The sequence below is a fragment of the Myotis nattereri genome (assembly GCF_964212035.1).
Source record: "Myotis nattereri genome assembly, chromosome: 1".
Lineage (NCBI taxonomy): Eukaryota > Metazoa > Chordata > Mammalia > Chiroptera > Vespertilionidae > Myotis > Myotis nattereri.
In genome coordinates this window covers 24,833,926-24,848,998 of record NC_138075.1, presented here as the reverse complement: position 1 = coordinate 24,848,998, position 15,073 = coordinate 24,833,926, and the positions used below count along the sequence as shown (strand labels likewise).

The 15,073-nt window shown below is 43.8% G+C and overlaps 2 protein-coding genes across 4 annotated transcripts in view; one reads left to right on the top strand and one right to left on the bottom strand.

The window, feature by feature from the left end:
* The window catches only part of ZFYVE1 (zinc finger FYVE-type containing 1), a 52,498-nt gene extending 51,075 nt beyond the window's left edge, over nt 1-1,423 (bottom strand). The window contains exon 1 of the mRNA XM_081100488.1: nt 1,255-1,423. The gene's annotated coding sequence lies outside the window, so the exon portion shown is untranslated. The remainder of the gene's footprint in view (nt 1-1,254) is intronic.
* Nucleotides 1,424-11,852: 10,429 nt separating this feature from the next.
* The window catches only part of RBM25 (RNA binding motif protein 25), a 47,841-nt gene continuing 44,620 nt past the window's right edge, over nt 11,853-15,073 (top strand). The window contains exon 1 of one of the 3 annotated variants that reach the window (XM_081100462.1): nt 11,853-12,116. The gene's annotated coding sequence lies outside the window, so the exon portion shown is untranslated. The remainder of the gene's footprint in view (nt 12,117-15,073) is intronic. The other 2 variants (XM_081100461.1, XM_081100463.1) reach the window with 2 other exon arrangements.

Genomic DNA, 15,073 nt, shown 5'->3' with positions numbered 1-15,073 from the left:
GCGTGGCTCAATGGTTGAGCATCGACCTATGAACAGGAGGTCACAGTTCGATTCCCTGTCAGGGCGCATGCCCAGCTTGAGGGCTAGATTCCCAGTGTGGGGCATGCTGGAGGCAGCCGATCAAGCCAATCGACGGTTCTCTCTGATCACTGATGTTTCCATCTCTCCCTCCCTCTCCTTTCCTCTATGAAACAAATAAAAATAGATATTTTTAAAATCACTAAGCAAAAAATCCTTGGAGGGACGACAACCTTCTGCACCCCCACATGCACTCCACAATTGGGAGCGATGGAAAAAGAAGCCTGAAAAAGCTAAAGAAATGATAATAGTAATAAACTTTAGCACCATCCAAGTACTAGAGTTGTTTCAGGTTAGACAGATGTCTATTAAGAACTCTAAACCTAGCAACAAGAATCACCATTTCATGCTTGAAAACAATATATAAAACAATTACTGTACTTCCTTTTGTTCCTTCTCTAACTGAAAAAAAAAGAGCAACAGGAGACAGAATTCCTGCACTATGGCCCACCGCAAAGCCGGACCTGCAGTGAGTTAAAACCATTTTTCTCTTTGTTACTCAAAAACTTAAAAATAACTCTTTAAAAAAATATATAACTGGGGCAGGAAAGGGGCTTTTGTGACTTCTACAATTATATTCCAAACTCCCCTTCGCCTTGACACCCATTCTAAAGCCCCAACGAACTGCAAAGCCCTCTTTTCAGATAATTCCTTCCTACCCCTCCTACCCAGAAATCAACCGATCAATCTTATTTTTAGATAAACAAGGAAGGCGAAGGGAGTGACTAGGAAACCTTATTTACACTCTAACCTCAGACGTGCCCAAACTAGCTCCCACACTAAAACAAAAATTTGTCGCAATTGAGAGAAATATAAAATCAGCCTTCAAAAGAACACCTCCCCGCCCGCCAGGCAAAGCAAACATGCCCACTCTGCCCCCTACCTCGGTGTCTCCCTCCAGCCAGGGGATTCCTCACCCTTCCTTCCTCCCGGGCACCACCACCACAACCCGAGGGGTAGGAGCAGAGTCGAAGAACAAAGAAGGTCTCCCCAAACCCCCCACAAACACTGGCAGAGGCCAGAGCCGAATCTATTGTTTATGCCACCCCACCCCCACAACAGCCGCACCCGCCACCCCCCCTTGGGGGCAGACTGAGCTCCAGGACTACGGTTCGTCCCCTAGGCAGGGCCGTGCCCTTCCCTCCCTCCCTTCCCGCGACGGCCAGGGGACCCCACCATGGAGCAGCTCGGCTGCGGCCAGGCGACGTCGGGGGACCACGGGGCGCCGGTGGGGGCGGGGGCTGTTTCTCAGGGCACCGGAGGATCCATCCTCATCTCCATCTCCGCCCCCCACCTCCTTCGCAGCCTCTCGGGCTTCCTCCTCTCCTGTTGTCAGTTGTGATCAGCTGATCGGAGTGAACTTCTACCAGGTCCGACTAACAGGAAGGCGTGAGCTGTACAGCCCTAGGAGGGAGGAGGGTGCGGGGGTGGAGTCTGACGCTCCAAACGAGGAGAATGGTACGCACAGCTTCCTGGGAAATGTAGTTTCCTGGAGAGGCATCCTCCCCTACGCGCCGGAAGTGCGGGCCCTGAATGACTACAACTCCCAGTACTGAAGAGATTGCTCGTGCCAGGAAGTGGTGGAAACAAGCCATGAAGCATTTCGGGAGTTGGAGTTTTTGCATTGACTGTGGTTTCTGCTGTTTTCAGAGCCTTGTTTTGGGCATTGGCCCCAGAAAGGATGGCGTTAAGTTAGAGAATTGATGTAATGTGTAGTATACGCAAGGTAATTTCATCTCAAATAACCCTTATTTCCCACCATTCCTTCAGAAATGTATAAAAACAGCCCCCACTTCCTCAATTTCACTATGTACAAACTAGGGGGAAAAAAAGAATTGGTAAGAGAATAAAAGTACTCCCGTGAGTTTTATTTTCCGTTTACCAGTATTCGCCAAGCCAACCATTAATTTCCCCTTATTTTTTCTGACCTTTCCTTACATAGTTCCTGAATTTTAAGTCATCCTTAAGTTAAACAGAGTATATTGTCAGGTAAGCTTGCAGGCTTCAGTGCAGGGTAATAATTAATAGTGTTATCTGGCTTTATGTGAAAGGCCATATATTTGTTTAGTGTTTTCACTTTGGGGTTGTTTTTGTTTTTTCTGTCTGTTTGAATCTTGAAACAACACTAAAAAAAAAAAAAAAAAAGCCTGATGTAGTCAAAAGAGCACTGATCTAAGATGCCAAGACTGGCCGAAGCCGGTTTGGCTCAGTGGATAGAGCGTCGGCCTGCGGACTGAAGGGTCCCGGGGTCGATTCCGGTCAGGGGCATGTACCTGGGTTGCGGGCACGTCCCCACTGGGAGATGTGCGGGAGGCGGCTGATCGATGTTTCTCTCTCATCGATGTTTCTGACTCTCTGTCTCTCTCCCTTCCTCTCTGTGAAAAATCAATAAAATATATTTAAAAAAAAAAAAAAGATGCCAAGACTGAAAGCTTGTTCTAGAAAGCTCATGGGTAAGTCGCTCAATCACCCCATGAAATGAAGAAATTGTACTGTATAAACTCTGAAGTCTCTGCCAATTGTAACGTTATATCATTCTATCTTGATCATTGTTAACCCAGGAGAGAATACTAAGGTTGAGTTACTTGACAGGTCACTCAGCAAATTATTGACAAAGCTGGGACAAGAACCCATCTCCTCAGCCAGCAGCTGGAAGGAAGGCCCTGGCCGGCAGCTGGAAGGCCCCGATCAGCCCTGATTGCTGGCCAGGCCTAGGGACCCTACCGGAGCACAAATTTTGTGCATCGGGCCTCTAGTAGTCAATAACATTCTAACAACTATGTATGGTGTCATATGGGTACTAGATTTATCGGGATGATCACTTAGTAAGTTATGTAGTGTCTGATCTCTGGGTTGTACAGCAGAAACTAATATAATATTGTATGTCAACTGTAACTGAAAAATTATTTAAAATAAAAAATAAGCCTCGCCTGTTTGGCTCAGTTGATAGAGTGTCAGCATGCAGACTGAAGGGTCCCAGGTTCGATTCCGGTCAAGGACACATGCCTGAGTTGCAGGCTCAATCTCCAGTGGGAGGTGTGCAGGAGGCAAACTGATCAATGATTCTCTCATCATTGATGTTTCTCTCTCTCTCTCTCTCTCTCCCTCCCTCCCTCCCTCCCTCCTCCTTCCTCTCTGAATCAATAAAATATACATATATATTTAAAATATATATTAAATAAATAAATAATCTAAGACTTTACTGGAAAAAAACATAAGTGAGATCATTAAAAAAAAAAAAAGATATCTCTGACCGGTTTGGCTCAGTGGGTAGAGCATCAGTCTGCAGACTCAAGGGTCCCAGGTTCGATTCTGGTCAGGGGCATGTACCTTGGTTGCGGGCACATCCTCGGTGGGGAGTGTGCAGGAGGCAGCTGATCAATGTTTCTCTCTCATCGAGTTTCTAACTCTCTATCCCTCTCCCTTCCTCTCTGTAAAAAATCAATAAAATATATATTTTTTTAAAAAGACCCTATCTCCTGATTTAGTCACAAACTCTTATTTATTTATTTGTTTATTTATTTATTTTAGCATTCTTAATAGTTTTTTCATATATTTTTATTGATTCCAGAGAGAAAGGGAGAGGGAGAGAGAAATAGAAACATCAATAATGAGAATCATTGATCTGCTGCCTCTTGCACACCCTCCACTGGGGATCCAGCCTGTTAACCTGGCCTGTACCCTTGACTAGAATTGAACCCAGGACCTTTCCAGTTCGCAGACTGAAGCTCTATCCACTGAGCCAAACCAGTTAGGGCAAAAGAAGAAATTTTAGAAAGAAGATTAAGAAAGCAAGTCTTTAGCTATGCTCTTGAGAATGGCTAGCCTGCTATAAAATTTCCCTAGAGAGTTTTGTTCCTAAGACCACCACTATAACTTTTTGTAGCCCTAATAATTTACTTAGTAATTATAAAATAAATATATTAACATACCCTGGGAACAAAATGGTATTTAATCCTTTTTAAAGCCAAAACTACCCATTTGAAATTATATTTTCTAAAGTTATAAGAACCCCTTAAACTGTGGCAAATGGTTGCCTCTAAGGAGTATACTAAGGTGAGGAAGAAGACTTTCTTTGAATATGTTTATACTCTTGAAAATTTTTTCTATGTAAGTGCAATGTGTCAATAATAATGAAAAAAACTTTTCTTATTTTATTGATTTTAGATAGAGAGGAAGGGAGAGGGTGGAATGAGAGAAACATCATTTTGTTGTTTCACTTATTTATGCATTCATTGGTTAATTTTTTTTTAATGTATTTATTTTTTATTGACTTCAGATTTTGGAGAAAGGGAAGGAGGGAGAGAGGGAGAGGGAAACATCAATGATAAGAGAAAAGCCCAGCCAGCATGGCTCAGTGGTTGAACATCAACCTATGAACCAGGAGGCCAAGGTTCAATTCTGGTCGGGCACATGCCTGGATTGTGGGCACAATCTCCAGTGTGGGGTGTGCAGGAGGCAGTAATCAATGATTCTCTTTCTTTTTTTTTTTTTTTATTGATTTTTTACAGAGAGGAAGGGAGAGAGATAGAGAGTTAGAAACATCAATGAGAGAGAAACATCGATCAGCTGCCTCCTGCACATCTCCTACTGGGGATATGCCCGCAACCCAGGTACATGCCCTTGACCGGAATCGAACCTGGGACCTTTCAGTCCGCAGGCCGACGCTCTATCCACTGAGCCAAACCGGTTTCGGCTCTCTTTCTATTGATGTTTCTCTCTCTCCCTCTCCCTTCTTCTCTGAACTCAATAAAAATGTTTTAAAATAATGATGAATAAATATGTTTTGAATAATGTAAAAAAATAAATAATGATGAGAATCATTGATTGGCTAACTCCTGCAGCCCCACACTGGGGATTGAGCCCACAACCTGGGCATGCGCCCTGACCTGGAATAGAATCATGACCTTTTGGTTCCTAGATCAACGCTCAACTGCTGAGCCACACCCGGCTGGGCTAACAGATGGTTGGAATGATCAGATCTGTTTCTGTTAGTTGTTTTTACTCATTCTCATTTTTTGTGTGCTTATTTTTTTTTTACTCTGAGCTGGGTTTTCCTTGGAAAATTATTTCTGGGAAGTTTTTGAGGCCTAGGATACAGGTTAATTCCACCAGAGAGGATTTGCTTTCAATTCTGCCAGGAGGGACCACTTTAAACTATATTCATTGTTTGGGACTTTTGTTTTTAACCATTGAGATGTATATTTGGGTTACACATCCCTAAGAGGGCAGTCTGATGGTCCTGTGTCCCCTCTACTGCTCCCTGAAATCTCCCCCTTCCAAGAGGACTTTTTTCCCAGTCTGCTGGGCGACAGTGTTTACTTGCAGTTCACCCTGACACTGAAACTGTGGCGCTTTGAAGCACCCATCTGTCCCACTTGCCCCACAAGGCCTAGAAAAACCAAGCTTCAATTGCCAAGTAAGGTAAATGCCCAGGGCAAAGTGACATCACCGTTCTACTTACTCTTTGGATCCTGCCTTCACCTAGATTTTGGTCTGATAATTCCTTATCTTCTTGTTGACTCTTCAATATTTTACCAACATGTTTCGTTATGTTCAAGAGGATGACCTGTTTGCCATGTGATGTGCCATATTACAAAAAAGGAAGAGTCAAAAATATTGTAAACATTTTGTATGGTGACAGATGGTTACTAGACCTATCATGGTGATCACATTGTAAGATATATAAGTGTAGAATCACTATATTGTACACCTCAAACTAATATTGTGTATCAATTACACTTTAATAAAATATTTCTTAAAACATTATTGAACAAAATTAAAGAAGAAAGAAAGAAATAGAAAGACATCCTGTGTTTTGGGATTGAAAGACTATTGTTATGATTGTAATATTCCTCAAATTAACCTACGTATTTATTGAATTTTCTATAAGAATTTCCACATTTTTTTAAAATATATTTTTTATTGATTTCAGAGAGGAAGGAAGAGGGAGAAAGAGATCGGTTGCCTCCTGCACTTCCCCTACTTGGGATCAAGCCCACAACCCAGGCATTGCCTTTACCAGAATGGAACCTGGGACCCTTTAGTCTGCAGGTGGATGGTCTATCCACTGAGCCAAACCAGCTAGGGCATTTCTTAAATTTTTTTATTATGAATGGATAGTTGATCTTAAAATTCGTGTGGAATTGCTAGGAACCCTGAATAACAATGTTAAAACAATCTTGTAAACAACAAAGTTGGAAGACTCTCATACTTCCTGATTTCAAAATTTATTACAAAGCTACGGCGATCAAAACAGTATTGTGCTAGCCTGGCTGGGTGCTCAGTGATTAGTGTCAGCCCTTGAACCAAAGGGTCTTCAGTTCAATTGCAGTCAAGGTCACTTGGCAGGTTCAATCCCTGTCCAAGTAGGGGGCATGTTCAGGAGGCAACCAATCGACGTGTCTCTCTCACATAACTTTTTAAAACATGTTTTATTTATTTAGTTATTTTTACTTTTTTGTTAAGCCTTACCTGAGAATATTTTTCCATTGATTTTTAGAAAGAGTGGAAGGGAGAGAGAGAGACAGAGAAACATTGATATGAGAGAGACACATTGATTGGTTGCTTTTGCACATGCCCCAGCCAGGGCCAGGGATCAAAGCTGCAACCAAGGTATGTGCCCTTGACCCTTTCCACTGAGTCAAACTGGCTAGGGATATTTTTATTGATTTTTAGAGAGATAAGAAGGGAGAAAGAGAAAGAGAGAGAGAGAGAGAGAGAGAGAGAAACTTCAATGGGCTGCCTCCCACCTGGCCCCCACTAGAAATTGAGTCTGAAACCCAGGCCTATGCCCTAACTGGGAATCCAATTGGCGACATCTTGGTGCATGGGTCAATGTTCAACCACTGAACCACACTGGCTGGGCTCCCATGATGTTTCTCTCTCTCTCTCCCCCCAACCTTCCCTCCTTCCCTTCCACTATCTCTAAAAAAAAAAAAAAAAAAAAAAAAAAAACAATCAATGGGAAAAATAAACTCAGGTGAGGTTTAGCAAAAAACAATAACAAAACAGTGTTGTACTATAAGGATAGACATATAGATCAATCAAATACAAGTGAGAGTTCATAATTAAACCCCTCCATTTATGGTCAATCGGTGTTTTTTTCAATTCCTCACCCAAGGACATATTTTTCATTGATTTTTAGCGAGTGGAAGGGAGGGGGAGAAACACACAGAGAGAGAAATAGATGTAAGTGAAACACAGATTGGTTGCCTCTCACAAGTGCCCTGACAGGAATCGCACCCAAGACCCGTCAGTCCTGGGGCCCATGCTCTATCCACTGAGCAAGACTAGCTAGGGCTATGGTCAATTGATTTTTTTTTTTTTTTTTTTTTTTTTTTGTCAATTGACTTTTGACAAGGGTTTCAATATTATTCAATAGGGAAATGAATAGTATTTTCCACAACTGGTGCTGGGATAACTGGATTATTCATATACAAAGTAGTGAACTTGTACACCTATCACAACATATATCAAAATTAATTCAAGACCTAAATGTAAGAGTCAAAACTATAAAATTTTTAGAAAAAATATAGGTATAAATCAGCTGTGGGCAAACTACGGCCCGTGGGCCGGATCCGGCCCGTTTGAAATGAATAAAACTAAAAAAAAAAAAGACCGTACCCTTTTATGTAATGATGTTTACTTTGAATTTATATTAGTTCACACAAACACTCCACCCATGCTTTTGTTCTGGCCCTCCGGTCCAGTTTAAGAATCCATTGTGGCCCTCGAGTCAAAAAGTTTGCCCACCCCTGGTATAAATCCTAATGACCAGCCCTGGCCAGTATGGCTCAGTTGGTTGAGTACTGTCCCTTGCACCAAAAGGTCGCCAGTTTGATTCCCAGTCAGAGCACATACCCAGGTTTTGGGTTAGGTCCCTGGTTTGGGTGAGTTTGCAAGTTCAGTTAGAGTAACCAATAGATGTTACTCTTTCACATTGATCTCTCTCTCAAATCAATAGCAAGGTATTTAAAAAATATAGCAACCAATTGATGTGTCTCTCTCACATCAGTGTTTCTTTCTCTCTCCCCCTCCCTTCCTCTCTCTCTAAAAATCAATGGGCCGAAACCGGTTTGGCTCAGTGGATAGAGCGTCGGCCTGCGGACTGAAAGGTCCCAGGTTCGATTCCGGTCAAGGGCATGTACATTGGTTGCGGGCACATCCCCAATAGGAGATGTGCAGGAGGCAGCTGATCGATGTTTCTAACTCTCTATAAAAAATCAATAAAATATATTTTAAAAAAAATAAAAAATAAATAAAAATCAATGGAAAAATATCCTTGGGTGAGGATTAACAAAAATAAATAAATAAGTTCTAAATCCTAAAGGTGGTGTTAGTAGGTGGGGTCATTGAGAGGTGATTGGGTCCTGAGGGTAGAACCCTCATGAATGCGGACCCACAGAACTCCCTAGGCCCTTCCACCATATGCAGACACAGTAAGTTGGAGACCTGGGAGAGGGTCCTCACCTGATATTCTGGCACCCTGATCTTGGATCTAGCCTCCAGAACTATTAGCAATCGATTTCCGCTATTTACTAGTATAAGTACTAGTATAGCAGCTGAAACAGAGTAAGACACCTTAGATTAGGTTAACAGGATCGTAACTATGACACCAAAAGCACAAGTAAAGAAAAAGTAGGTAAATTAGTCATCATCAAAAAGAAAATTTTTTCTTTAAAGAAAAGTTTTTATTTTTATTTTTTATTTTTATTTTTTTAGAGAGGAAGGGAGAGGGAGAGAAACATGAATGATGAGAATCATTGATTGGCTGCTTCCTGCATGCCCCAAACTGGGGATTGAGCCCAAAACCCAGGCATGTGCCCTGACTGGAAATCGAATTGTGACCTCCTGGTTCATAAGTCCATGCTCAACCATTCAGCCACACTGGCTGGGTTTGTTCATCCTCACCTGAGGGCATTTTTTCCATTGATTTTTTTTTTTTAGAGAGAGTGGAAGGGGGAAGGTGGAAAGAGAGAGAGAAAGAGAGAAAGGGAGAAAGAGACACCAACATGAGAGAGACACATTGATTGGTTGCCTTCTGCATGTGCCTGGACTGGGGCTGAGGATCGAACCTGTAATCCAAGTATGTGCCCTTGACCAGGAATTGAACCCTTTACCCTTCTGCACACAGGGCAACACTCTAACCATTGGACACACAGGCCAGGGCTAAGTTTCATTATCTGTTTAACAATAGTTTCTACTTCGTGTGGGTTACTGTGAGAATTAAAGTTGCTGATATTTGTAAGATGCTTAAAATAGTGCTTTGGGCCCTAACCGGTTTGGCCCAGTGGCTAGAGCATTGGCCCATGGACTGAAGGGTCCTGGGTTTGATTCTGGTCAAGGGCATCACCTTGGTTGCAGGCTCGATCCCCAGTAGGGCTTATGCAGGAGGCAGCTCATCAATGTTTGTTATCGATGTTTCTAATTCTCTATCCCTCTCCCTTCCTCTCTGTAAAAATCAATAAAATAGCCTCAATAAAATATCCTATATAATAAAGAGATAATATGCAAATTAACCCTCACACCCTCACAAGATGGCTGCCTACAACCAGGCCAGGAGGGGGCTTAGTGAGGGACGATCAAACATCTGAACAAGCAGGCTGCATGGGGCGACAAGGTCAGCAGGGGGGATAGTGAGGCACATCCAAACGACTGAACAGCAGCTGCGTGGGGTGACCAGGCTGGCGGGGGGGCTGTGAGGGGTGACCAGGCTAGCAGGGGGGGCAGTTGGGGGTGACCAGGCTGGCAGGGGGGCAGTTGGGGGTGACCTGGCTGGCAGCAGGGGGCAGTTAGGGCAACCAGGCTGGTAGGGGGGCAGTTAGGGGCGATCAGGCTGGCACGCAGAGGCAGTGAGGGGTGATCAGGCTGGCAGGCAGGTGAGCGATTAGGAGCCAGCGGTCCCAGATTGTGAGAGGGATGTCCGACTGCCGGTTTAGGGAGATTGGGGCTAAACTGGCAGACAGACATCCCCTGAGGGGTCCTGGGTTGGAGAGGGTGCAGACTGGACTGAGGGGAACCCCCCCTCCCCCATGTATGAATTCCATGCACCGGGCCTCTAGTATAAAATAATATGAAATAAAACAGTGCTTGGTACAATGTTAGGGCTTTAACTGGGTTATAAAGTCTCTCCCTGTGTCCTAAGGGGCCTGGCTAGGGTTTGGGACTTCCTATTCAAACTACAAATATCTGGAGTAGTGAAAGGTCGATTTATTTATTTATTTTAATATAGTTTATTGATTTTTTACAGAGAGGGAGAGGGATAGAGTTAGAAACATCCATGAGAGCGAAACATCGATCAGCCGCCTCCTGCTCACGCTCTACTGGGGATGTGCCCGCAACCCAGATACATGCCCTTGGCCGGAATCGAACCTGGGACCCTTCAGTCCGCAGGCCGATGCTCTATCCACTGAGCCAAACTGGTTAGGGCTCATCATGTATCATTTTTAAAAAATATGTTTTTATCATTGATTTTAGAGAGACAGAAGGGAAAGGGCGAGAGAAACATCGATGTGAGAGGGTAACATTGACCGCTGCCTCCTGCCCACCTACTGGGGACTAAGCCCGAAACCTGGGCTTGTGCCTGGACCTGGAGTTGAACCCAGGACCCCTGGGTGCATGGGGTGACTCTCAACCCACTGAGCCACACTGGCCAGGGCTGTACTAATTCCTTCTATTAGACATTTATTGAGCACCTGCTGCATGCAGGCTTTGTTGAATCTAGGCCCTGAGAATACAGCAACGAACAGCGTTTCTGCGCCTTGAAGTTTACATTCTAGTGGGGTAGGGCGGGCAGACCACAGAATAAGAAAAAATACATAGGACAGTAGATGGTGATTCGTTCTCTAAAGTCAAGTTAAATAGGAAACAACGCAAGTAGGAACTGTTTAGATACGTTTCCATTTTACATACAGTGATCAAAACTTGTCATCGGCTCCGCGTCGTTAGCAGGGTCTCCAGGACAGAAATAAAACCTCACTCCCCCCAAAAAACCAACAACAAAAACATCTTACTCCCATTTACCAAGCGCCTAGCACTCAGCCCAGCACAGTCCTTTATGGAGACAGTAACTTCATATTGAATAAATTATGAGCCTTCTGAGAAGCAAGCGGTTGGGAAACAAAGGCCTGTCAATAGCTACTGACCGTTCAGCCCAGCCAGGGAATAATCTAATCACGCGTGATCCGCTTATTCTCCTTAATCTAGTTAGCGGAGTTTTTTGTTTGTTTTTCGTTGGAGAATGAAAGCCACGGGAAATGTTTTTACAGGTCGGTTGAGGTATTTCCAACATCTCGTTACCTCACCGGCCCTCCCAGCGAGCATAAGCATTTATGTGAGGTGTGTGTGCACTTAAAACAAATAAACAAAAGAACCCTACCGGGGCCAGTTCTCCCGGTACCCAGAGTCGTCGAGTTCGGCCGGGTGGGGTGAGGGTGGAAGAGGGCATAGAGGCGAGAAATGGTGTTGGAATAAAAAGCCATCGTTTTCTAGGGAAAGAGCAGCCGCTGGGGCTTAAGGTGCTGTGCGAGGGCCCACTGGTCGGCCCATCGAACCTCACACAAGGATCTAATCCTCGACACAAACTATAACAAGTGAGAAATCCTCTAACGTCGCTCGCGCAGGGTCCAGCGGGAACCTTGACCTCAAGATGGCGTCCCGCAGTCACAAGACTTAATCGGCTCCAATCAAACATGGCCGGGTGGGTCGTAATTTACAGCTCGAGCCTTTCTAGGCGTCCCTTCTCTATGGTCGTTCGCCGGGGCGTGGTGATTGAGCGCCGACAGTGAGGGCTCTCTATACGCGTTCTTCTCTATGGTGCTTCTCTCCACGGTTTCGGCCGCAGTGCACGCCGGGCAAAAGGAAGACCTCCAGAAGCTCCCCGCGTAGCGCGGCAGTGTTTGCGCTGCGGCCTTTGCGAGTGGTCGCCTCTGAACCAGTCTCCCGGTGAGCGGCGCGCAGAAACCTCGAACCGGTGGAGTCTCTCGTAACCAGGAGCCCAGAGGGCCTCGGAGACAGTCCCCTTGTCTTGGCGGCGGGTGAGTTCACGCCTCTGAACGCGTGTGGAAACCGGGTACCTCGGCTCGGGGGGGTGGGGTGGGGGGGGAGGAAGGAAGGAAAAGCCGGGAGGCTCCGAAAGGGCCCGGGGTGGGACGAGGGTAAAGAGGGGGGCCGGGTGGGGGAGGGGAGGGGCGCGAGGCCTGGGTTTCCTCACTTCTCTAAGGCCTCGGAAACCAGTGGGCCGAGCAGGAGCCCGTGGAGGCCGGACCCGCTTACCGCCAGAGCCTTTCTCCTCGCATTGTCGCCCACTTTTCCTTTTCCTTTCACGGATGGCCACCGGGAGTCCCGTCGGCACCTCCTGGGATCCACGTTTGCCACAAAACGATTGGTCCGCCCCTGGGGAGCCCTTCGCGGAGGCCCCCGTCGGAGCCTTACGGTACAATTTCCGGGCCTAGGACTCCCTTGGCCTGGGCTCGGCCGAGAAGCCAGCCCGCATCCACCCTTTTCAGAGAGGTGCCGGCTACCAACGGATCTCTCTCCCTCCCCCTCGGGTCACCGAGAGCCCGCCCCCGTGTGACCTGCCCACCTACCTCCGTGCCCCCGAATGTAGTTAATGCCCGCTTTCTTCCTTTTTTTAAAGCGCCCTCCTCGTGTGCTTGTCCAAGATTGAGATGAGTGTTGTGGTCCTGCCCCCTTTCCTCCAGCGGAGGTTGCCGTGAGCTGTACCTCCATTCATTCTGTCTGGGGAGGCGATGACCACGCTTGCACATTAAAATGTGTGACTTCTTTCTCACCCTTCTTTGGAATTCAGTACTACTTCTTAAATACGTTTTTCGAACTAGATCTAGGAGGATGAAGATTATTTTGCAGTTATGTAATGTGGATTTGTATGGCCCTGGAAAAGCCATGTTGCTCCCGGGCGGAGTGGCGCGGACCGAAAGGAGGGAAGAGATGGGACCTCTCTTGCACCGGACTGCCGTAGTGTGAAGTGCTGTGCCTTAGGTAGTTGACAGCAGTGTCGACGCAACTCCCACGTTTGTCTTGGGTACTTCCATTTTTAAGATTTGTTCCCGCCAACGTTCAGAAGCCTAGGAAGGCCGTTCAGTTGGTTATCAGTTGCTCGTGATTTAATACGTAGACGCTACACTATTACAAATTTTAACTTTTCTTAAAAGCCTTTGGTGTCCTCATCTGTAAAATAAGGATTAGGATAGTATTCACTTCATGGATGATTGAGATTGGAAATTCATTCAATGTATGTCAGATCCTTAGTGCAATACCCAAATAACGTAGTGTTTAGTCCATTTTAACCGGTACGTATTGTTATTTAAGAATTTTCAGGGAAGGACAAGAGCCTAACCCTGATTCTAACATTTCTTCCAGTGTACTGTGAATAGACTATTTTTCTGTGAATAGTCTTATAAAGTAGAAGTTAATCCTTAATGCAAAGTTTCTCATTGGTATGTTACTAGAAAGGGGCATTATGACACAGTGAAAACAGCCCTTGGATTGGTAATTGCAGGATATTAGGGACCTTGAGGGGGTCCCTACCCACTCATTGTGTTCCTTTGGACAAGTTAGCGTCTTCATCTGTAAAAGGAGAATATATCTACAAGGTAATTTGGGAGATTAAGTGAGATAATGTATGTTGAAGGCTTTTGTAAATGAAAGTAAATAAAAACGTGAGTTTTTATTAAATAATTCATCTTCTTGGAGTTACCGAATTTCCATTTTTGGTCCCCAGAGTGTAATTCAAAAAATTTTTTTTGGTAGAGAACACATAGGAAGAAAATTACTATCCCACTGTTGCATATAGGCACCATATACTAATTATAGTTTGAATACGTTTATTTTGTGTTTGCTATATTTTTATTCCAGTGTTAAGGCTCTTAATATATTTTAAAAATAAGTCCAATAAGTCCATTTTAATGTTGGGTAACTACTTCAGACTTAAAGTCAACATTTTTGTCCCCAGATAAATGAACTTTATACTTAATTATACATAATTTTTTTAAAAAATTTTTTAATTATACATAATTTAAGGGAAACTTACATTAAGTATTTTATAACATTGGAAGCAAAAGCAGTCTTTGAATCTTTTAAGGTTTTACAAAAACATTCTGTTTTTAAATTTCTCGATAGTCTTTTGACACTGCTGCTACCATTTATAATTTCGATTCCTCACAAAGTTTTTGAATAGCTTTTACCTAGCTTTTTTTTTGAAATTTGAAAATAAGAAAATATGATATTCCCACTAACCAGAATAGTGATAATGCTTTTTATAAACTTTATTTTGACATAATTTCAACCTTTAAAAAAGTTAGAATAGTACAAAGAATTCTCAAATACCTTTCACCCATATTACCCAAATCACCTGGCCAATTTGCTTTATCCTTTCCCCTTTTTCTCCAGTTTTCTTCTGAAATGTTTACTTGTAAGTTTCATGCATGGTGTTCCTTAACCCCAAAATGTGTATTTCCTAAAAGCAGGGACATTCTCTTATTTAACAACAGTACAATGGTCAAAGTCAGGAAATTAATATTGCTATAGTATTATCTAATCTGCAGGTCTTAATTGGATTTTGCTTGAAATTGTCCTGAATTGGTATTGCTTTTTTTAAAAGCAGCTTTATTTAAGTGTAATTGCATAAAATTCAGTCATTGTAAACTTATAATTCAATGATTTTTAGCAAATGCACTGAATTGTGTAACCATTACCCCAACGGATTCCTCTTTGCTGTTTACAAGTCACTTCCGTTCCCACTCCACTCCAGACTATCACTACCTTTATCATTGAAAATGGTAAAATGGCAAAGTGGAAATCTCAGAAAATTAATTATCAGCTCCCTTTTGGGAGACTCAAAACACTTTGATAATGTTATGAAAAGCTTTCTTATAAAAGAAACTTGTGGTTAAGCATTTCCCATTCATTTTTGGACAGGGAACACTTTTTTCCTAGAAATAGTTTCTGAAGACTCCAGCAAGTCTGTGGAAAT